General features: G+C 34.5%; 1 long non-coding RNA gene across 1 annotated transcript; it reads right to left on the bottom strand.

Annotated features, from left to right (window-relative positions):
* Window positions 1-8,011: 8,011 nt before the first annotated feature.
* Window positions 8,012-8,679, bottom strand: LOC149946559 (uncharacterized). Its single transcript, XR_016480562.1, has 2 exons — window positions 8,615-8,679; window positions 8,012-8,545 (listed from the first exon to the last, which is right to left on the bottom strand). It is a non-coding gene; the product is annotated as an uncharacterized LOC149946559 (long non-coding RNA).
* Between the last annotated feature and the right edge of the window lie 204 nt (window positions 8,680-8,883).

The following is an 8,883-nucleotide window of genomic DNA, read 5'->3' as shown; positions in this document are numbered from 1 at the left end:
AGACATGTAGCTGGGAAACTAATATGTGTATCCAACGCTAATAGGTATTCGTTGGAGTTAAAAAAATGCAGAGTTCGTTCCACCCAATAAAATACTCATCTAGTTGGGAGATAGTAAATCTCTTAGGTTTAAAAAAAAACTTTTTTTATAAAGCTAGTTTTTTTAATTTAGAATATATATACACGCAGTGGCGTAGCTGATAGTCCGCAGGGCCCGCGGTGCGGGGGGGCCTCGAGCTTCAATAGGGGCCTCGCGCTTCGGGGGGGCCCCGCTAACCATAAAAAAATTAAAAAGGGGGGCCCTCATAGAGATTTTTGCGGGGGGGGGGGCTTTGAGTTCTCAGCTACGCCACTGTATACACGCACTGCAATTTAAAGGCCAGCACGCTCAATATTGTTTGCTTATACAGTGTTCTTTTTCTCTATAATACTGTTGTCTAAATAAACCGTTTTATTTTAAATGTCTCGTATTATCATCAACTTTGCTGGTGTTGATTCAAATATTTCAACAGGTTATGGGCAAAGCACGCTTCCACTGCACCACTCCGTTGTCTTGACGTTTAAACGACTGGTTCATTGTTCTTGGTAGCTTCTCCTGATTAGCTGTATCCTCATTGCGACGGAGGATTTCTTAGGACATGACTTTGAGAAGTTAGTTGGTCCATAGAATTGGCGGAGTTGGAAATAACAGATCTTCAACCTCCTCACGATTTGAGATGTGTTCCAGATCGAGCCAACTGAGCCTGAACCAACAGCAAGAGGGTCAGAAACCACCGTATATGCAACTTATATCAGGAAGTATCGAGTGGCATTCAGTACCACCCGCACCATTATATGGTCTTCACTTTCGTGCAAGGTACAGAACATGATTACGAACTGCGATACACCACATCTTCCAAGGCTCATGGCACAGTAAATATGAGCGACGAATCTCCCTCAAATGCGTCCATTGTGGACAGATATCCTGACGACCACGCAGAAACAGAAAGACGTGTGATTTGATGACTGTATTTTCGAGTGATTAACACAAGATGAATACAGAGAATTCGGCATGCTGTGGGATACGCTTTCTGGAGCGAAGCAGGCCATCGGAAAACTTAAGCGTCTTCTGATTGGCCGAGCAACTCGAGATGGGAATGTATTTGAAGACTTATTTGGTCGAGAAAACAGCGCTGGGCGCTCTGACGAAAAGAGTCAGCGGGAACTACCGAAGACGTAGATGTTTCAATAGCCAGAAGCTCGGGCATGTGTCGAAAGGCTGTACAGAACCGAAGAAAGCAACTAAGGGTGGATGTAACAGAGGTTGCGGCAGCAGCAGGGGAGGTCTCTTCGCAGCAAACGGCTTGGTCAGTTCACTCAATTTAGCTTGCCTAAACAGTGCTCTGTATTATTTTGATTATGTTTTCTATCAACTTTGCCGGTTTTGAATCAAATACTTAAACAGTATTGTGTACACGTCTATAGGCTTTGTCAGTTTCAATCGAAAATGAAGTTTTTTCCAGCCCAAGTTTAATTAATGTAAAGTTGGCGATAATTGAACGTTAATTAACCTACAAAATGATATAAGAAATATTCCGCTGATAATTTTCCCCGTTTATATGAACTTAAATGTAATATAAAATTGTCTTGAAAAATCGTTTATCGCTTTATAACATTCAAAAATAATTTGTTCCCGCGCCATGTAGATAATCGAACAGCTGCTCGTCTAGGTGAAGTTTGCGTTGTCAACGATATTAATACTTTTCGGGAATTTTGTCATCAGTGAATTATAAATATGACTGAAATAAGTTTCAAGGTTTAAAAGCTAGTTTCATAACTTTTCATCCTTTGGTTCGTTCACAATGTATCTTTAAAATAGTAGAAAATGTTAAGGCATTGAATCTAGCTTAATCTTAAGCCTCGGTTTAATCTACTGCGTATTTTGAAACGGAAAAACCCGAGTTCTATCGTTAAATGATGGCGAACGCTCCTTGTAATACGAAACAAATAACGAAATATGTCGGATTTTTGGCGTTAAATCGACTTAGAACCTTAGAGAATCTACATATAGGTAATCATATATTTAACTTTTGGGAAACAGTTTAAGAAGAAAGCTCAGTATTTCAAGGGCAACGCATACGAAAGACGTCTGTGACTGAAAAGGTCTACGATATAACAATTAATGTAAGTAATTTAATTTTAATTGTCATATAATTTCTATAAAATATTACTCTAGGTTGTACAAGATAGTATTTAATTTCAGCGGGAATCAGCGCTCTCGTATATCTAGGCATACGCATGAACTTTGAGCCGGCCAATTTCGATAATAAAACAATCAAAATATTTTAAAATCTTTTTATATGACACTCTGCTTATTAGTAAGATATATTTTCTCACCTTTTCGTAGTATTTATCTGAATTGTAAAATATTACCAAAATTCTTAATACGTGAGTTACCATTGTCATATGAATGTCCAACAAATAGGAGTCGGGTAAAAATGTTAATTTGTTCACTATGATAACGCAACTCATAATTCCAAATATATTCACTGTCAGGTTTATCAACAAAAGCTTAGACATAAAAGCTTTCATTTCACGAAACACTTTATTGAATCTGATGAAGGTAAACCGCTGTTCTCGTACGCTGTCGAAAAGTTCTTGGCGTGGCGAGGCTTCCAAATGATTTATATTATGAAATTTCTTCATGTTTTCGTTGAATATTCTCAGGCAATTATCCAAAACCATCAAATAATAAACAAAAATTACTTCGATAGCGGTGGAAGTAATGATTTTATGAATGCTGATATAGAGTGAGATCACAAGTTGAAATGAATTCCAGCAAACATTTTCTTGAAATGTTTGGAAATCACCAATATCAGATCGGTAAATTCGTATTATTTCTACGACTAGAAATAATGCCACAAAAACTTGATAAATTAAGGTTTGTCTGGTGAATCGAAATTTCGGACAAATTGATCTCCGAAGATCCTCCACGGCTCGCGTAATTTCGTAAACGGTTCGGCATTTTTTACCAAACACGGCCCACAAGATAATTTCGTAAATAAAATTTGATAGAAACAAATTGGCAAATGAAATTCCAAGTACCATCCAGGTTCTTGCTTCAAACGATGTAATGGTGTTTTGTATTTCCATAGTTAAGTTTTGTTCTTTAAGAAAAGCTTCTTCGCTGTATTCAGTATGTGATGTGAAATTACTTTGAATTTTTTTTGATTTTTCGTCAGCAGAAAAGCTCTGTTTGATAATTTTGGCAGATATCCAAATTAGAATAGGAACCCATCGAAAAGGAGAGCACATTGTTCGCTTGGAGTCGCAATATATTCCAATTACTCGAAAGAATTTGGTAAAGAAAACCCGTTGGCTATTTTCGACAATACAAACTCCTTTATCCGACATCTTCAGAAGTCTTTGTCAAGTTCTTTCTCGATCTTCTTATTTTATACATTTGTTATTGTAGCTTAAGTAGACTTGTATTATTTATTTCAAATTATGAATGCCAGTACGGTCTTTCCGCCAAAACAAAACAGTGGTTTTCCATTTGTCATGAAATCGAAATTTCACTCATTAACTGAAATACGTTGACAAATGACCCTTTTTTCTTATTCTAGTTAACTCCCTCGTTTCAAAATGGTTGTCAATAAAAAAATGTTTTTGGATAGATTTCTTTGTGTTGTTATGAAATGTTGAAAGGAAAATACAAGCTTTTATCATGATAAAAAAAAACGCCTTCGAATATTGCACTTTCTTTCGTAATACAAAAAGATTCATCTAGCTTTTGTTTATCTCAGTACAAGGGATTTTATTGGAGTTTTTAAACACCAAGGATAACGCAACACTAAACTGACGAACTAGTAAGAAGTCATAATATATTAATTAAAATAAACGTTTATTAATTAAAACACATTAATAATGAATACTGTACAAGATGGTATGACAGAATACAATGACACATTAAACGCTATATGCGGATATATATATACTAGGTTGAAAAATAGTAAACAAGATTAGCAATAAATAAAAAGAATATCTTATTTACATTTAACATTTTAACCTGTAAAAAAAAACGAAACAGAAAAAGCCGATATCGTTTCTTATCTTCAACAGTTTTCTTTACAATATACAGGATGTTTTTTTGCACGAAAAAGTTATTATTTTTAAAAAATTTTAAGGTACGTTATGCATGCCGGGGGACACTCGCTGACAAAATTTCATCGATTTCAGAAATTATTTTAACGTTTTTCCAAAACTTCATTTTTCACCGCTAGGTGCTGGAATTAATTTGTCAATGGAAAATTTGTAGGGCGTCATCGAAAACATAAGAATATCGTTGGTTCGAAAAAAATAAACGAATTTTTAACTGTATAGCCATTATACAGGCCTGGGTGTTTCCGGTCAATATGTCGTAAACTCAAGGGCGTGTTTTTTGGGTCCTAATTAGTCCAAGATGTCTAATAAATATGGGACCTTATGCACTTCGCTTTAAAGAGATGGGCCCCAAAAATAACCAAAGTAACAAAATTACTACCAATGTATCGAAAGATCTTCTGCCTCTAACCAAATTGCTGGTCTCAACAAAGAAATACATTTTTTGTCAATTTCACCGGGAGTTTTTTTGTGGCTTTACAAGTATGTATTAAAATAAAATTGTCGTCTCTCAAAAGTCATACTTTTAAACAACTGTAATGTACAGCTGGTCTGAAAAAAGGCTACGAGAATGTCGCACCTTTGTGGCCGTTGATCGTAGACTAAGAAGGAAACTACCCGAGTGTTTCTCTCACCTTCATGTAACTTGAATCTCGCTTAACGAAAAAGTTACAATAGGCTTTTTATTTTCCAAGGTTACCGAAAATGTTTTTGTTAACTAAGAATGATAATTTTTCCATTTAAAGTAGCATGTAAATTTAAAGGTCCCCTCTATAAAGTATTTCGGAAAAAGTCATTTTTGTTGGAAAAATTCTCAACTTCAAATTCATAAACATTTGGGTAAATTTAACTAGAATTAGATAAATAAGAGTTAAAATAGGTAAATATGAGTAAAACTAGGTAAATATAAGTAATTTACGGAAAATTCGGGTATTGTCTGATAAATGCTAATAAATAAAAAAAAATTACTGCTTAAAGAGAAATATTGAATATTTGGTATACATTGGATAAAATAAGGTAAAAAAGATGAATTTGGCTCAATTGAGTGAAATTTTTAAATTTAACAATTTCGGAATTTTCAGGTTAAATAAGTTAAATTACTATAAATTTGGAAAATTTTACGCATATTACTTAAATTAGTTAACTTTGGGTGACACTCAATGAAATTGTAAAAACAAATGAAATTTAAAAGAAAATGAAAGATATTAAAATTAATTACGAATATTTCATGAAAGTTTCTTAAAATCCATAAAAAATTTAGATGATTTAGTAAACTCATAAAGTTTGGGTTTATTCACTTTTAAATTTTGGTTTTTATAAGAAAAATTTAACAAATTCAAATAAATAAGTTTTTAAATAAGATTAAGGAAAGTTACATTGCATCAAAAATTGGCAAATGGTATAATTTGTGCTGGTTGAAATAGGTAGGTATAAATAAATATAGAAAATTTTGGGGAATTTGGTAAAATTAGGAAGCGTGCGGTAAACACGCTCAACGAACATAGTTTAGATTTATTTCGTTTAAATGTTAAATTTAACTTTGTAAATTTTATGCAGTTTTTAAATTTTTGCAAGAATAAATAATTAAATCTTGGTCGTCAGTTAAAAATAGTCCGGGTTTCCGACATTCTCGATTTAAATTAATTGCGTGTGCCGACTGTTGCGTTTCTCTTTTACGTTAAGCAATTCCGACGTAAGTTGTAAATTTTGGTTGTATTTTCCAACGGTTTTCCGTCGGTAAATAAATTAGTTATAGAGTAGTCGGGCTTCCGAATTCTTAAATTAAATCACTTCAACAGCTCAGACCCTAAATTTTGGTACAATTTTCCTACTCTTTGACGTTGGCAAATAAAAGGCTATAGAATAGTCGGGGTTAAATTATTTGTATGCGCCGACTGTTTAAAATAAAAACCTAGGTTTTATAGTTATAATCATGTTTGGTACAATTTTGTAACTCTTTGTGGTTAATAGCTTAAAAAGGTAAACAGTGTGCGGGCTGGGCGGTTGTTCAAACACATGTGTTGTGTTTGCTGACTTCTTACTAGCGCTGATTAGGAGATTCGAGCAAGTTAAACGACAATATTCGAACCCTATTTATATTTACCACCAATATTTAGTCGTTTGTTATATTTTACTCAGCAATCAAGAATGTTTTGGCTCTAGTAATATAATTTAATTTTCAAGACGTGGCAACGCTGTGAACGGTTAACAAAATGTTTTTTATTTTCAATGTCGATAGTTTCTGATTAACGCGGCCTGTTTGGTTTAAATAATTTTCGTTTGGAAACAATTCCTACAAAATTTCTTTCGACTGTTAATTGAAGAACATAGCCTTGTTTACGTCTGTAATACAAATTATGAGAAAAAACAAACAATTTAGTCAGCCGGCAGTATAACTTAAAATAGCCTTCGCAACTGTTGTATGGGTAAGACATTTAAACTACTCATTTGCTATTTTTTTTTACCCAACGCAGTCTTCCCGACCACTTTATTATTATTATTACTTGGGCTTAAGGTTCATTTAAAAATGAAATAAATGCGAGTAAGTCGGATCAAATTAAAATCCGAGCCAATATTAAAATTGGCATAATTTGTTTAGATTAAATTGCGAAAATTGTTTAAAATGGGTATAAGTTAAAACATATAGTAAATTCCAATAAAATTGGCAATTTGTTTTCAGTAAAATGAAGTCAAGTTGGTCAAAATCGTTTAAAATTAGGTAAGTTTAGGTTTCTTCAATTTTAAAGAAAAATATTTAGGTTGAAATAAATTGGCAAAATTTCAACTAATTTATTAAATCGGAAAAAATAAGTAAACAAACAAAATTTTTAGAATTAAGTAAAAATATATCATTATTTTAGGTAAATTAAAGAAAAATTGGTAGATAAAAGGTCCTAAATTGTTTTGTTGTAGTAAAAATGTTAAATTCAAATAAATAACGCAAACTTTACCACATCGCGTAGGTTTGTGATTTTAGACCGAAAATGACGCCATTTTATGTCCAAAAATGTCCTAAGAGAGATAAGGGATGTCCTTCTGGTGATTGAGAATGAAATTCTCAATCACCAGAAGGACACAAAGCTGTAGCTTGGCTCCCGCCGTTCACCCGCGCCTCTCCCGTTCCTCCCGCCGTTCACCCGCGCCTCTCCCCCTTGATAACCAGAATTTCTAATCACCAGATTCTCGTTCACCAGCTGCTTTCCCCCATCCCCATTCTCCAAAATTAGTTTTGCTCGCGCAGAATTTCTAATCACCAGATTCTCCCGTTCCTCCCTTAATCACCAGAATTTCTAATCACCAGATTCTCCCGTTCCTCCCTTAATCACCAGAATTTCTAATCACCAGATTCTCCCGTTCCTCCCTTAATCACCAGAATTTCTAATCACCAGATTCTCCCGTTCCTCCCTTAATCACCAGAATTTCTAATCACCAGATTCTCCCGTTCCTCCCTTAATCACCAGAATTTCTAATCACCAGATTCTCGTTCACCAGCTGCTTTCCCCCCCCCCCCATCCCCATTCTCCAGAATTTGTTTTCCTCGCGCAGATTTCTGAAGGATGGAATTTACCCCTCTCTACTCTTAACCCCACACCTCGTTAACCATAATTTCCCCTATCGCTTCCGAACCCCTTAATTTCTAGGATATAAGCAATAATAATAACAAGTTATTTACATTTAATTTTTTATTTTAGAACTTTGTTTACATGTTAGTAGGTACTATCAGATATTCCATTAGATGGTTATCTTGTGCATTACACAATGAAAACAAATTAAAGTAGCTAAGTTTACAGGTTAATTGATTATCTACGAGTAAATTAGTAAAATCTTGTAGTACTTCCGAGGGTGATTTAAAACAGCCAAAATAAGATTTTACTTGATGGTACGAATTAAATTGATCTGGGTACAAAAATAAACCCTCGAAAGGTTTTCCATATAATAATTCGTGAATTTTTTTAAGGTTTTTAACAATAGCTAAGTACATGCATTCGATAACATTTTTATGTTCGTTTAAAAGATTTATTTGAAACCGAATAAAATCAATTTTTTTTTGGAACTCACCGATTTCGCGAGCTCTCAGATCCAGAACATGACCGTAGGCAGAGTTCAATTTGATGTTGTTGCTCGTGGCGACGACGGATACGTTGTTGTCGTGATAGTCGATGATGTTGTGGGTTAGAGACGATGCTCCGGTTGCGTAGCGGCGAAAAGATCTCCCCAAAGAGAGAGTAGATTGGTGAAAGCTTCGGAGGTCAGGAACAGAATATTTTCGTTCGATTTTTTGAAGAAGAGAACTTGTAATTTTGATCCGTCGAAACCAAAAGAAATGTAGACTGATCCTCCTAACGTGATTTTTATGTTGATACGTCTTTCTTTGCCCCTGCGTTTGGATACGGTATGCGTCTCGGCTATAGAAAATGAAAATGTTAAGCCTTTGTCTATTGAAATAGTAATAGTATTAATAAAATAATGCTTACCAATAGATCGTTTTTCCATGTTTACGGTAGATGACGAGAGCAAAGCGGATGCACTTCTTTTCAGTTCAGCCTCTCAGAGAGAAATGACGCATGGGAGATTAATCAGTTCCTATCTTGTTGAGATTAATTCATCACGTGATCTCAACTTCAAATAACCCTCAAATTCTATCGGCTCTCTCTCTCTCTCTCTGAGATAACAGTTCTAGACACTCGAAATTAAACCGTCCCGTGCTCGAAACTGCCTCTAATTATTCCCATTGACGTCACAT

The sequence above is a fragment of the Leiobunum rupestre genome, chromosome 4, assembly GCF_980474605.1.
Source record: "Leiobunum rupestre chromosome 4, qqLeiRupe1.1.hap1, whole genome shotgun sequence".
NCBI lineage: Eukaryota > Metazoa > Arthropoda > Arachnida > Opiliones > Sclerosomatidae > Leiobunum > Leiobunum rupestre.
This window is presented reverse-complemented; position numbering and strand designations above follow the sequence as displayed.